This window comes from Somniosus microcephalus, chromosome 6, assembly GCF_052327205.1.
Source record: "Somniosus microcephalus isolate GS21.2 chromosome 6, FLI_Smic_1.0, whole genome shotgun sequence".
Classification (NCBI taxonomy): Eukaryota; Metazoa; Chordata; class Chondrichthyes; order Squaliformes; family Somniosidae; genus Somniosus; species Somniosus microcephalus.
The window spans coordinates 114629450-114640170 of record NC_140992.1 but is presented as its reverse complement, the minus strand read 5'-3'; positions in this window follow the sequence as shown (position 1 = coordinate 114640170).

Here is a 10721-nt window from a genome sequence, read left to right as displayed (position 1 = left end):
GGGGAAGGAGAGAGAGAGCTGCCGCTCCTCCGGTCGATGTGTTGCGGGCCGACCCCTGATGAGCGCCCAATTCGCTGAGCTGGAGCCCTCGCCGCTGCTCCCCTGCTCGCTGTCTCTCGGGCCGCGTGGTTCTCTGTTTTCCCGCGCAGCCGGCCAGAGAGAAGAAAAAGAAAAGAGATGAAGAGAGACGTGACTGAGTGAACGATCTAATTTAAAGAAGCCTCTCCCCCGCTAAAAGGTGAGAGCCGGAGGGAGATTTTGCGGGTGCAGAAGGGCGGCCGCCATTTAATTTCCCACCCAGGAAGGGCTTGGAAAATTGAGCCCGGCCGCAGTGGCCGAGCGCGGCCTAGCACTTCAGGCCCGGCCGGGCTCTTGGGCCACGACTTACCTCAGCTGAGCTCCCGCTTCGTGAGAGAGAGAGACAGAGGGGAGGAAGGAGAGAGCGAGAGAGAGGGGGGGAAGGAGAGAGAGAAAGAGAGAGAGGGGCATAGGAGAGAGAGAGAGCGAGAGGGTGGGGGAACGACTTAGAGGCAGGCGCGGCCTAGCGCTTCAGGCCCGGCCAGGCTCTCGGGCCACGACTCACCTCAGCTGAGCTCCCGCTTCGGGAGAGAGAGAGAGAGAGAGAGAGGGGGGGGAGAAGGAGAGAGAGAAAGAGAGGGGGGGAAGGAGAGAGAGAGAGAAATTCCTGAATCAATACTAATGAATCAACAATTTCCTCACCTCCATTACCATTTTTTTAGCTTCAGGCCCGGCCGGTCTTTAATGGCTGCCACTCACCTCAGCTCAGCTCCCGTTCGGTAGTTTGAAGGATTATGCCCCGCCCACAAACGCCATGAAATGCCCCCCAATTGGTCAACCATCACGTCACTCAACGCTAATGAGCGGTCGGATTGGTCAACCGCTAATGAGTGGATTTTGTCCATTTTTTGAACGTTTTTTGTATACTGTCCAAACAATTTTTGTCTGACCAAAAAGTAAATATGCCGATGAGACTCCCCTAATCATAAGCTTTCTTTTGATATAACATATGTGTAGTTACGCTCTATAACTTTTGAGTGATGCCCCGGACAGACAGACAGACAGACAGACACCACGATCCTTTTTTATATATGGATAATGGAAACCTGGAGCCAACTTTAACTCCTACTGTCTGGCAGAAACCAGGCTGGGGCTGGTCGGGGGGTTGGGGGTCAGTTAAAAGTGGGGGACTTACCTACTTATTTCCCGCCCCAAGCCGGCAGGGTCCTCTTTAAATTGAATGGTTTATATATAAAATAACAGATACCAGTGGATGAGTTACAGGCTGGAATCTAATTGAGGGGTACGGGTGGTTTATATATAGAATAACAGATAACGGGGAGTGGGTTATATTATGTCCGTGTGTAATTGAGACACGGACTGCAGGAGTAGGTTACAACAGGTGTTTACTGAGTGGAGACAAAACTGGAACTACTATGCAAAGTTACTACACAGGCTTATATACAGGGGTGGTCACTACTGATACTGCAGTATACAGGGGCTGCAGAATATAGTTCCTTCTGCAAAGTACATACACTACAATTCCTCCCCTTTTAGCTAAACAGTACATAACATTCGATTAACAATTAAATAACATATTTACAATTACAGTTGCTAGATACATTAGCTGAAGTTAAGCAATTATAAGTTCAGTCTTTGAGGAGGCTTCCTGATTCTGTCTGGATAACGCCTCTTTGGGGTATCAGGTTCTTCTGGCAAAGTTGATTCGGGATCAACGTCGTTGTTTGGTTCGTCTGCTTCCAATACCACCGATTCTGAGGTAGATGCAATTGGTACTTCGGTTTCCTCACCAGGTGTATCGGATCGTAGTGTGGAATTGACGTTTTCCAGTGACTCTAGAATCTGGTCAGCATGGCGTCTTACAATGCTCTCTCCAACGTCCACGGTATACATTAGAGGTCCTTTCCGTGTGCAGATCGTTCCTGGCTGCCATTTCTCTGTGCGGTAGTCCCGGGCCAAAACTGGTTGGCCTATCTTAAAACTCCTGGTCGGCCTTTCATTCATATTCTGAAACTGCCTGTTCTCCACATCTCTTCTGATGTTTGGCTTAACCAAATCCAAGCAGCATCGTAGTCTTCGATTGAAGAACATCATGGCTGGAGTTTGGTTGGTAACCGCATGTGTCGCATTCCGGTAGGCAAACAAGAAGTTATCCATCTTGTGTTGTAGGGGTATGTCTTCATTACACATTGCCTTGATAGCCTTCTTGAATGTTTGAACGAACCTCTCAGCCAATCCATTGGTGGCTGGATGATATGGGGCGGATGTGTAATGCTTAACACCATTGTTCTTTAAGAACCTCCGGAACTCTTCAGACACAAACTGTGGTCCATTGTCGGAGCAAATCTGTTCAGGCAGCCCATTTCTGGCGAATATGGTTCATAAGACTGTGATAGTTTTTTCTGTGGTGGTTGAGGACATTTTTATTACCTCTGGCCACTTTGTGCATTCACCGCAATTAAAAACATCGAGTCCATAAATGGACCAGCAAAATCAACATGTACCCTTTGCCATGGAGATGAGGGCCACTCCCATGGATGTAGAGGGGCTTGTGGTGGGGCGTTTTGGACCTTCTGGCATCCTGTACAGCTCTTGGTCATCTCTTTGATTTCTCTATCGATTCCCGGCCACCACACAAACGCTCTGGCTAAGTTCTTCATTTTTACTCCTCCCAGATGACCCTCATGAAGCTCATTGAGCACTCTATCCTTCAATTTGGGTGGAATTACTACTCTGGATCCACACATCAAGGTTCCTCTGCACACTGACAGCTGTTCTCTTCTCGGCGAGAATGCTGGCAACAGTGGTTCGCCATGTGCTGGCCATCCCTTCACCGTTAAATCATAGACCCTGGAGAGTGTCGGGTCATTTCGTGTTTCCTTTTCTATGTTTGCATTCGTCACAGGTAGACATTCGACTATGGTCGAGTGGAATATCTCCACAGGATCCACTGCAGGTGTTTCTTCCACCGTCGGCAACGGTAGGCACGACAATCCATCAGCATTCCCATGCTGTTTAGTTCCTTTGTACTCGATGTCATATTGGTGTGCCCCTAGGAAAAGGGACCACCTCTGTAGCCGTTGTGCTGTCATTATTGGGACGCCTTTCTGAGGGTTGAAAATGGAGACAAGAGGTTGATGATCAGTTAGTAGAGTAAATTTCTGACCGTGCAGGTAGTGATTGAACTTCTTCACCCCCCACACCAGGCTGAAGGCCTCTCTGTCAATCTGGGTGTAGTTACGCTCGGCTGAAGTTAACGAGCGTGACGCAAAAGCTATCGGTCTCTCTGAACCATCAAGGAATTTATGTGACAGTACTGCTCCAATGCCGTAGGGAGACACATCACACGCCAGTCTTATCGGTAGTGATGGGTTGTAGTGAGCCAATACTTCTCTTGAAGTGATTAGGTCTTTACTCTTCTGAAAGGCCCGCTTACATTCATCGTTCCATTTCCATGCTACTCCAGTTTGTAGTAGGGCATTCACTGGGTGCAGAATTGTGGACAAATTCAGCAAAAACTTATGGTAGTAATTCACCAATCCGAGGAATGACCTCAGTTGCGACACATTTTCAGGTGCTGGAGCCCTAACTACCGCTTCAATTTTGTCAGGGGACTTATGTAACCCCTCTTCATCAATCACGTGGCCACAATACGATGTCTGTTTCTTAAAAAACTCGCACTTGGGGCGATTGGCTCGTAGCCCATGTTCTCTTAGTCTAGTGAGCACCTGCTCTAGGTTGGCAAGGTGTTCACTGTCATCTTCACCTGTCACTAGGATGTCGTCCAAGTAACACTGAGTCCCCGGAATCCCTTGCAGGACTTGTTCCATCGCTCTTTGCCATATCGCCAGAGCTGATGCTACTCCGAATACCAGTCGATTATACTGGTAAAGACCTTTGTGAGTGTTTATCGTGAGATACTTCCTAGAGGATTCTTCCACCTCCATCTGCAAATATGCTTGTGCTAGGTCAATTTTTGTAAAACGCTTCCCTCCAGATAGTGAGGCGAAAATGTCTTCTATCCTCGGGAGAGGATACTGCACTGTGTGAAGGACTGGGTTCACCGTCACCTTGAAGTCCCCACAGATGCGAACCTTCCTTGGCTCCTCAGACTTATTGTTTAACGTTTTCTTCATGACAGGAATGATGGGTGTCGCCCACTCGCTCCAGTCTACCTTAGATAATATGCCTGCATTCTCCAGATTCTCCAGCTCTGCCTCGACGGCTGGGCAAATTGCATACGGTACCGGTCTTGCTTTGAAAAACTTGGGGATTGCATTCTCTTCTATTTTTATCGAGACGGTTACGCCTTTAAGAGTTCCCAGTTCTTGTTGAAATACCTCTTTGGCATTAGCTAAGATTGTTGACAATCGTCCAGGTGTGACGTCGTCATCCTTTTTACCAGCCACAGTCAGTGCCTGAATGGAGTGCCAGTCTAAACTTATCTTTCTGATCCATTCACGTCCCAATAACGGTGGTCCACCATCTTGCAGTATGTACAGATACAATTTCTGTATTTCCTTGCCATTGTATTCGACAGGCACCCTTATTTTCCCTCTGGGGTATACTTTCTGCCCCGTATACATCTTCAAGACAATGGATGTCTCTTTCAAGGGTATGTGTGAGAATAGCCGCTCGTAGTCTCATCGATTCATGATGGTCAGGGCTGATCCTGTATCCAATTCCATTTTGACTTGGGATCCTGCTATCGTGAGGGTGACCCAAATGGTTCGGTGATACCTCTTTTGCGATTACGTTGTGAAGTTTGAGACAGCTTAGTCTCTTGTTCCCGGATTCACTATCGCTCTTCTGGTCTTCGGAACTACTGTCCGTCATCTTTTGTACTTTCCTGTACTGTTCCTTAGTCGCCTTTTTGTTGTCGTTAGTCTTCTTTCCAGACCTGCAAACTCGTGCAATGTGTCCCATCTTTCCACATTGCCTGCATATTTTGTCCTTGGACCAGCAGTCCTTCTGGTCATGGGTTGTTCTGCCGCAGCGATAACATTTTTCAAATCCCCGTGTCATTTCAAGGGTGCCGTATTCCTGTGGCTTTTGCTGTATTTCCGCAGCTCCCCTTGCTGCTGCTTCGTACGATACTGCCACACTGAAAGCCTTATCCAGCGTCAGCTCTTTCTCTGAGAGTAACCTCTTCTGGGTTCCTTCACTCAGGAGTCCACAGACAAATTTGTCCCGTAGAATGTCTGTCAGTCCTGCTCCGAACTGGCAGTGCTTTGATAGCTTGCATAGTTCCGTAAGGTAATCAGCATTGCTCTCATCTTTATGCTGATTTCTCCTGTGGAATTTAAATCTTTCTGCTATTAGCAGCAGTGTAGGATTTAGGTGTTCCTGTAGGATATCAACAATTTCGTTAAAACTCTTCGCCATCGGTTTGGCTGGAGTGATCAGGTTCCGCAATAGGCCGTACGTTCTTGCGCCCATTAAGTTTAGTAGTACCAATGCCTTTTTCTCATCTGCTACTTCATTTGCCTTGCAATATACTTTGACTCTTTCCACATACGCGGTCCAGTCTTCTATTGCATTATCGAAGGCAGTGATATTGCCAGTCTTCGGCATCTTGGAAATCTAAGATGGTGCCTCCCGCGCTTTGCCTTCTTCCCCGATTGAACAAAATGGCGCCTCCCGCACTTTGCCTTCTTCCCCGCTGGATTAAGATGGTGCCTCCCACGCTTTCTGTCTTCTCCGCTGCTGCTAGCGCTGTTGCTGGTGTTTTTATGCCTTGATGGCGATGCCCTATGGTCTTCGCGCACTTCCCCCCCATGCTGCTGCTAACGCCGCTCTCCACGGTCCCCATGGCAACTGCAGCTCCTCGCGGCTTTCTGCGCTTCTAATTTCTTTTATTTCCCCGTCGTCAGAGCAAACCCTCCGGGACACTTTCCTCCCTCTTCTCGGGTCTGTACGCTGCCCGGCTTCGTAGCACCGGCCGCGCCCTGTGTGCTCCACCCTCTCTCTCTCTCTCTCCTCTTCCCGACAACGCTGCTTGGCCCCGTTGCAAAGCCACCCGATCGAGCTCTAGCCCGCCGCAGCCCAGGAAGGATCAGTGTACTACCTGCCACCAGCCCAATTAGCTGGAACACCATAGACAGGATAACCAAGCCCCGCTCTCGACAGCCTCTCCTGCAAATCTTCAACTCCGATGAATCAGAGGCGGTTGTCCATGGTCGACGCCCGTTTCTTCTGTTTGTTTTTTTTCTTTCTTCCTTCTGGCCTCGACCTCCAACAACTTCGCTTCAGGGATGGATCCCCATGAGGTGGTGCAGAACTGTAGGTAAGTTCGGATCTGCTCGTCGCCAGTATTATGACCGTGTGTAATTGAGGCATGGACTGCAGGAGTAGGTTACAACAGGTGTTTACTGAGTGGAGACAAAACTGGAACTACTGTGCAAAGTTACTGCACAGGCTTATATACAGGGGTGGTCACTACTGGTACTGCAGTATACAGGGGCTGCAGAATATAGTTCCTTCTGCAACGTACATACACTACAGGTTACATGCTTTGAATCTAATCAAGGGGATTTGTTTGGTATATCGGATAACACATATCTCAGGAGTGAGTTACAGGCTGAGACCTAATGAAGCAGATTTGGATGATTTATAGAGTCACAGATCACTGAGAGTGAGCTAGAGGTAAATGGGTCTGTTTGCTGCAGAAAATATCCTGCAATCTAAATGGAGCACCATCTAAAACATCCCAAATGTAACACCCCTATTTAAGAAAGGAGGGAAACAGAAAGCAGGCAGCTATCGACCAGTTAGCCTAACATCTGTCATTGGGAAAATGCTGGAGTCCATCATTAAGGAAGTGGTAGTAGAACACTTAGAAAAATCATAATACCCCTGTATAGCCAAGCAGAGGCAGCATGGTTTTATGAAAGGAAAATCATGTTTGACAAATTTGCTGGAGTCCTTTGAGGATGTAACGAGCAGGGTGGATAAAGGGGAACCAGTAGATGTCGTGTATTTGGATTTCCAGAAGGCATTCGATAAGGTGCCACATAAAAGGTTACTGCACAAGATAAGAGCACATGGGGTTGGGGGTAATATATTGGCATGGATAGGGGATCGGCTAACGAACAGAAAACAGAGAGTTGGGATAAATGGGTCATTTTCAGGTTGGCAAACTGTAACTAGTGGGGTGCCACAGGGATCAGTGCTGGGGCCTCAACTATTTACAATCTATATTAATGACTGAGTGTAATGTAGCCAAATTTGTTGATGATACAAAGATAGGTGGGGAAACAAATTGTGTGGAGGATGCAAAGAATCTCCAAGGGGATATAGATAGGCTAAGTGAGTGGGCAAAAATCTGGCAGATGGAGTATAATGTGGAAAAATGTGAGGTTATCCACTTTGGTAGGAATAATAAAAAAGCAAATTATTATTTAAATGGGGAGAGATTACAAAATGCTGAGGTACAGAGGGATCTGAAGGTCCTTGTACATGAATCACAAAAAGTTAGCATGCAGGTACAGCAAGTAATTAGGAAGGCAAATGGAATGTTGGCCTTTATTGCAAAGGGAATGGAGTATAAAAGTAGGGAAGTCCTGTTACAACTGTACAGGGCTTTGGTGAGACCACACCTGGAGTACTGCACACAGTTTTGGTCTCCTTATTTAAGGAAGGATATATTTGCATTGGAGGCAGTTCAGAGAAGGTTCACGAGGTTAATTCCGGAAATGAAGGGGTTGTCTTATGAAGAAAGGTTGAGCAGGTTGGGCCTATACTCATTGGAGTTTAGAAGAATGAGAGGGGATCTTATTGAAACATATAAGATTCTGAAGGAGCTTGACAGGGTAGATGCAGAGAGGATGTTTCCCCTCATGGGGGAATCTAGAACTAGGGGGTAAAATTTCAGAATAAGGGGAAACCCTTTTAAATCGGAAATGAGGAGGAATTTCTTCCCTCAGAGGGTCGTGAATCTTTGGAATTCTCTTCCCCAGAGAGCTGTGGAGGCAGAGTCATTGAATATATTTAAGGTGGAGATAGACAGATTTTTGAACGATAAGGGAGTCAAGGGGAGCGGGCAAGGAAGTGGAGTTGAGGCTAAGATCAGATTAGTCATGATCTTATTGAATGGCGGAGCAGGCTCGAGGGGCCAAATGACCTACTCCTGCTCCTACATCTTATGTTCTTATGTAGGTATATCTGGACTCAACTGCAGAACAGCTGTAATACAGACATGCTTGAAAGTGATACACACCAGGCTCACTAGCACTAATGTGATATTGTATAACTACTTTCCTGCTTGCCGTCTCATAAACATATTTGATTTGGATGCATTCTTGGGGCATTCGTCATTCCTGCATTTGTCCTTTGTTAAATTAGAATTATTAACATAATGATCTATAATTACTGCCCTCAGACATTTATCACATCTCATGCTTTGAGTTTACAGCAAAATGAGCCCCAGGAACATTGCACAACATCCCAGTGTGTTGTTCTGACTCATTCCAGTACTGTGTATAACTGGCCGTGTTAATTCCAATGGAAGAAATATGTGGCAAATCATGTTAGGGGACGATCTAGCAGGTCTCGCTATGGACAAGCTATCAAATGAGATCTCCACCAGCTCCACTCTGAGCGGCTGGAATGCTCGCACGGTATGCTGCAGTTGAATAGCTTGCTGATGCTCACTGTCTAGGCTCACACATAACAGATGGGCGCTTGGGCGAGGTATTGAAGACTGACTGGTGCTGGTGAAACCGTATCGCTGCAGGGGATTGGCACCTTGAGGAGAGTAGAAAAACGACTGGAAAAAAGAGACACAAGCCATTGTAACTTTACCAATCAAAGTTGCAGCACAAAAGTTGTACAGGTTGGGGTATGGGAACACTGAGCGAAATGGAATTTGTTACAAAAGCACAAGGGCTCCCTAATCTGTCAGTCATCACTCGTCTGATAATGAAAATAAAACCACAAGACAGAACCTGCGCTGCGTACAATACAAAGTGAATATTCTGAAGCGATATGCATGTCTTGCGATGGACGAGCTATCAGATGAAATTGCCACCAGTTCCACTCTGAGTGGCTGGAACGGTCGCATGCTGCCAGCTTCTCTTTCTCTTTTGTTATTTTCTGCTTGCTGACGATCTTCTCTACTTGGTTTTCACATGAACTGTCTTCTCAGCAGAAAGTGCAGGTATGTAATGTGCCACCAGGCCTTGGCTGATGCTAGATTTTCTCTTTGATGTTACACTGGAGATTAAGAACTCACTGTCCAGGAATGGTGCACAATAAACATGTCACTTCATGACACCACATACGCCAGGAGAAACACCACGTATCATTAAGCAAGGCTAATGTATAGCATGAGTTGGACACAGAGTAGAGCTCTCTCTACACTGTCCTATCACATACGACTAGGTTTAGTACAGCAGGGGTCAGATATACAGTGTGAAAGGACAGTGTCTGAACCACTGTACCACCCAGTCCCAGAGTGTGAAAGGACAGAGTCTGACCCACTGTACCACCCAGTCCCAGAGTGTGAAAGGACAGAGTCTGACCCACTGTACCACCCAGTCCCAGAGTGTGAAAGGACAGTGTCTGACCCACTGTACCACCCAGTCCCAGAGTGTGAAAGGACAGTGTCTGGCCCACTGTACCACCCAGTCCCAGAGCGTGAAAGGACAGTGTCTGACCCACTGTACCACCCAGTCCCAGAGTGTGAAAGGACAGTGTCTGACCCACTGCACCACCCAGTCCCAGAGTGTGAAAGGACAGTGTCTGACCCACTGTACCACCCAGTCTCAGACTGTGAAAGGACAGTGTCTGACCCACTGTACCACCCAGCCCCAGAGCGTGAAAGGACAGTGTCTGACCCACTGTACCACCCAGCCCCAGAGCGTGAAAGGACAGTGTCTGACCGACTGTACCACCCAGTCCCAGAGTGTGAAAGGACAGTGTCTGACCCACTGTATCACCCAGTCCCAGAGTGTGAAAGGACAGTGTCTGACCCACTGTACCACCCAGTCCCAGAGTGTGAAAGGACAGTGTCTGACCCACTGTATCACCCAGTCCCAGAGTGTGAAAGGACAGTGTCTGACCCACTGTACCACCCAGTCCCAGAGTGTGAAAGGACAGTGTCTGACCCACTGTACCACCCAGTCCCAGAGTGTGAAAGGACAGTGTCTGACCCACTGTACCACCCAGTCCCAGAGTGTGAAAGGACAGTGTCTGACCCACTGTACCGCCCAGTCCCAGAGTGTGAAAGGACAGTGTCTGACCCACTGTATCGCCCAGTCCCAGAGTGTGAAAGGACAGTGTCTGACCCACTGTACCACCCAGTCCCAGAGTGTGAAAGGACAGTGTTTGGCCTACTTTACCACCCAGTCCCAGAGTGTGAAAGGACAGTGTTTGGCCTACTGTACCACCCTGTCAGGGGTTTGGGCACCAAGATGTAGTATTAAAAAGTAAAAACAAGGTGCATAGAGGACTGGGAGAGACAGTTAGAGTTAGAAATAAGACAGAATTAGGTGAGATCATAGAAAATACAAAGAGGTCTAAGTTAGATTTGGAGTGCATGTGTGTAAATGCACAAAGTGAGGTTAATAAGGTTGGTGAGCTGCAGGTGCAAATAGCCATGTGGGACTATGATGTAGTCTGGCAGGCACAAAGTGCTCCTCTGACAACCCTTTTACTTTTATTATGCCTATAGATGACCTTTG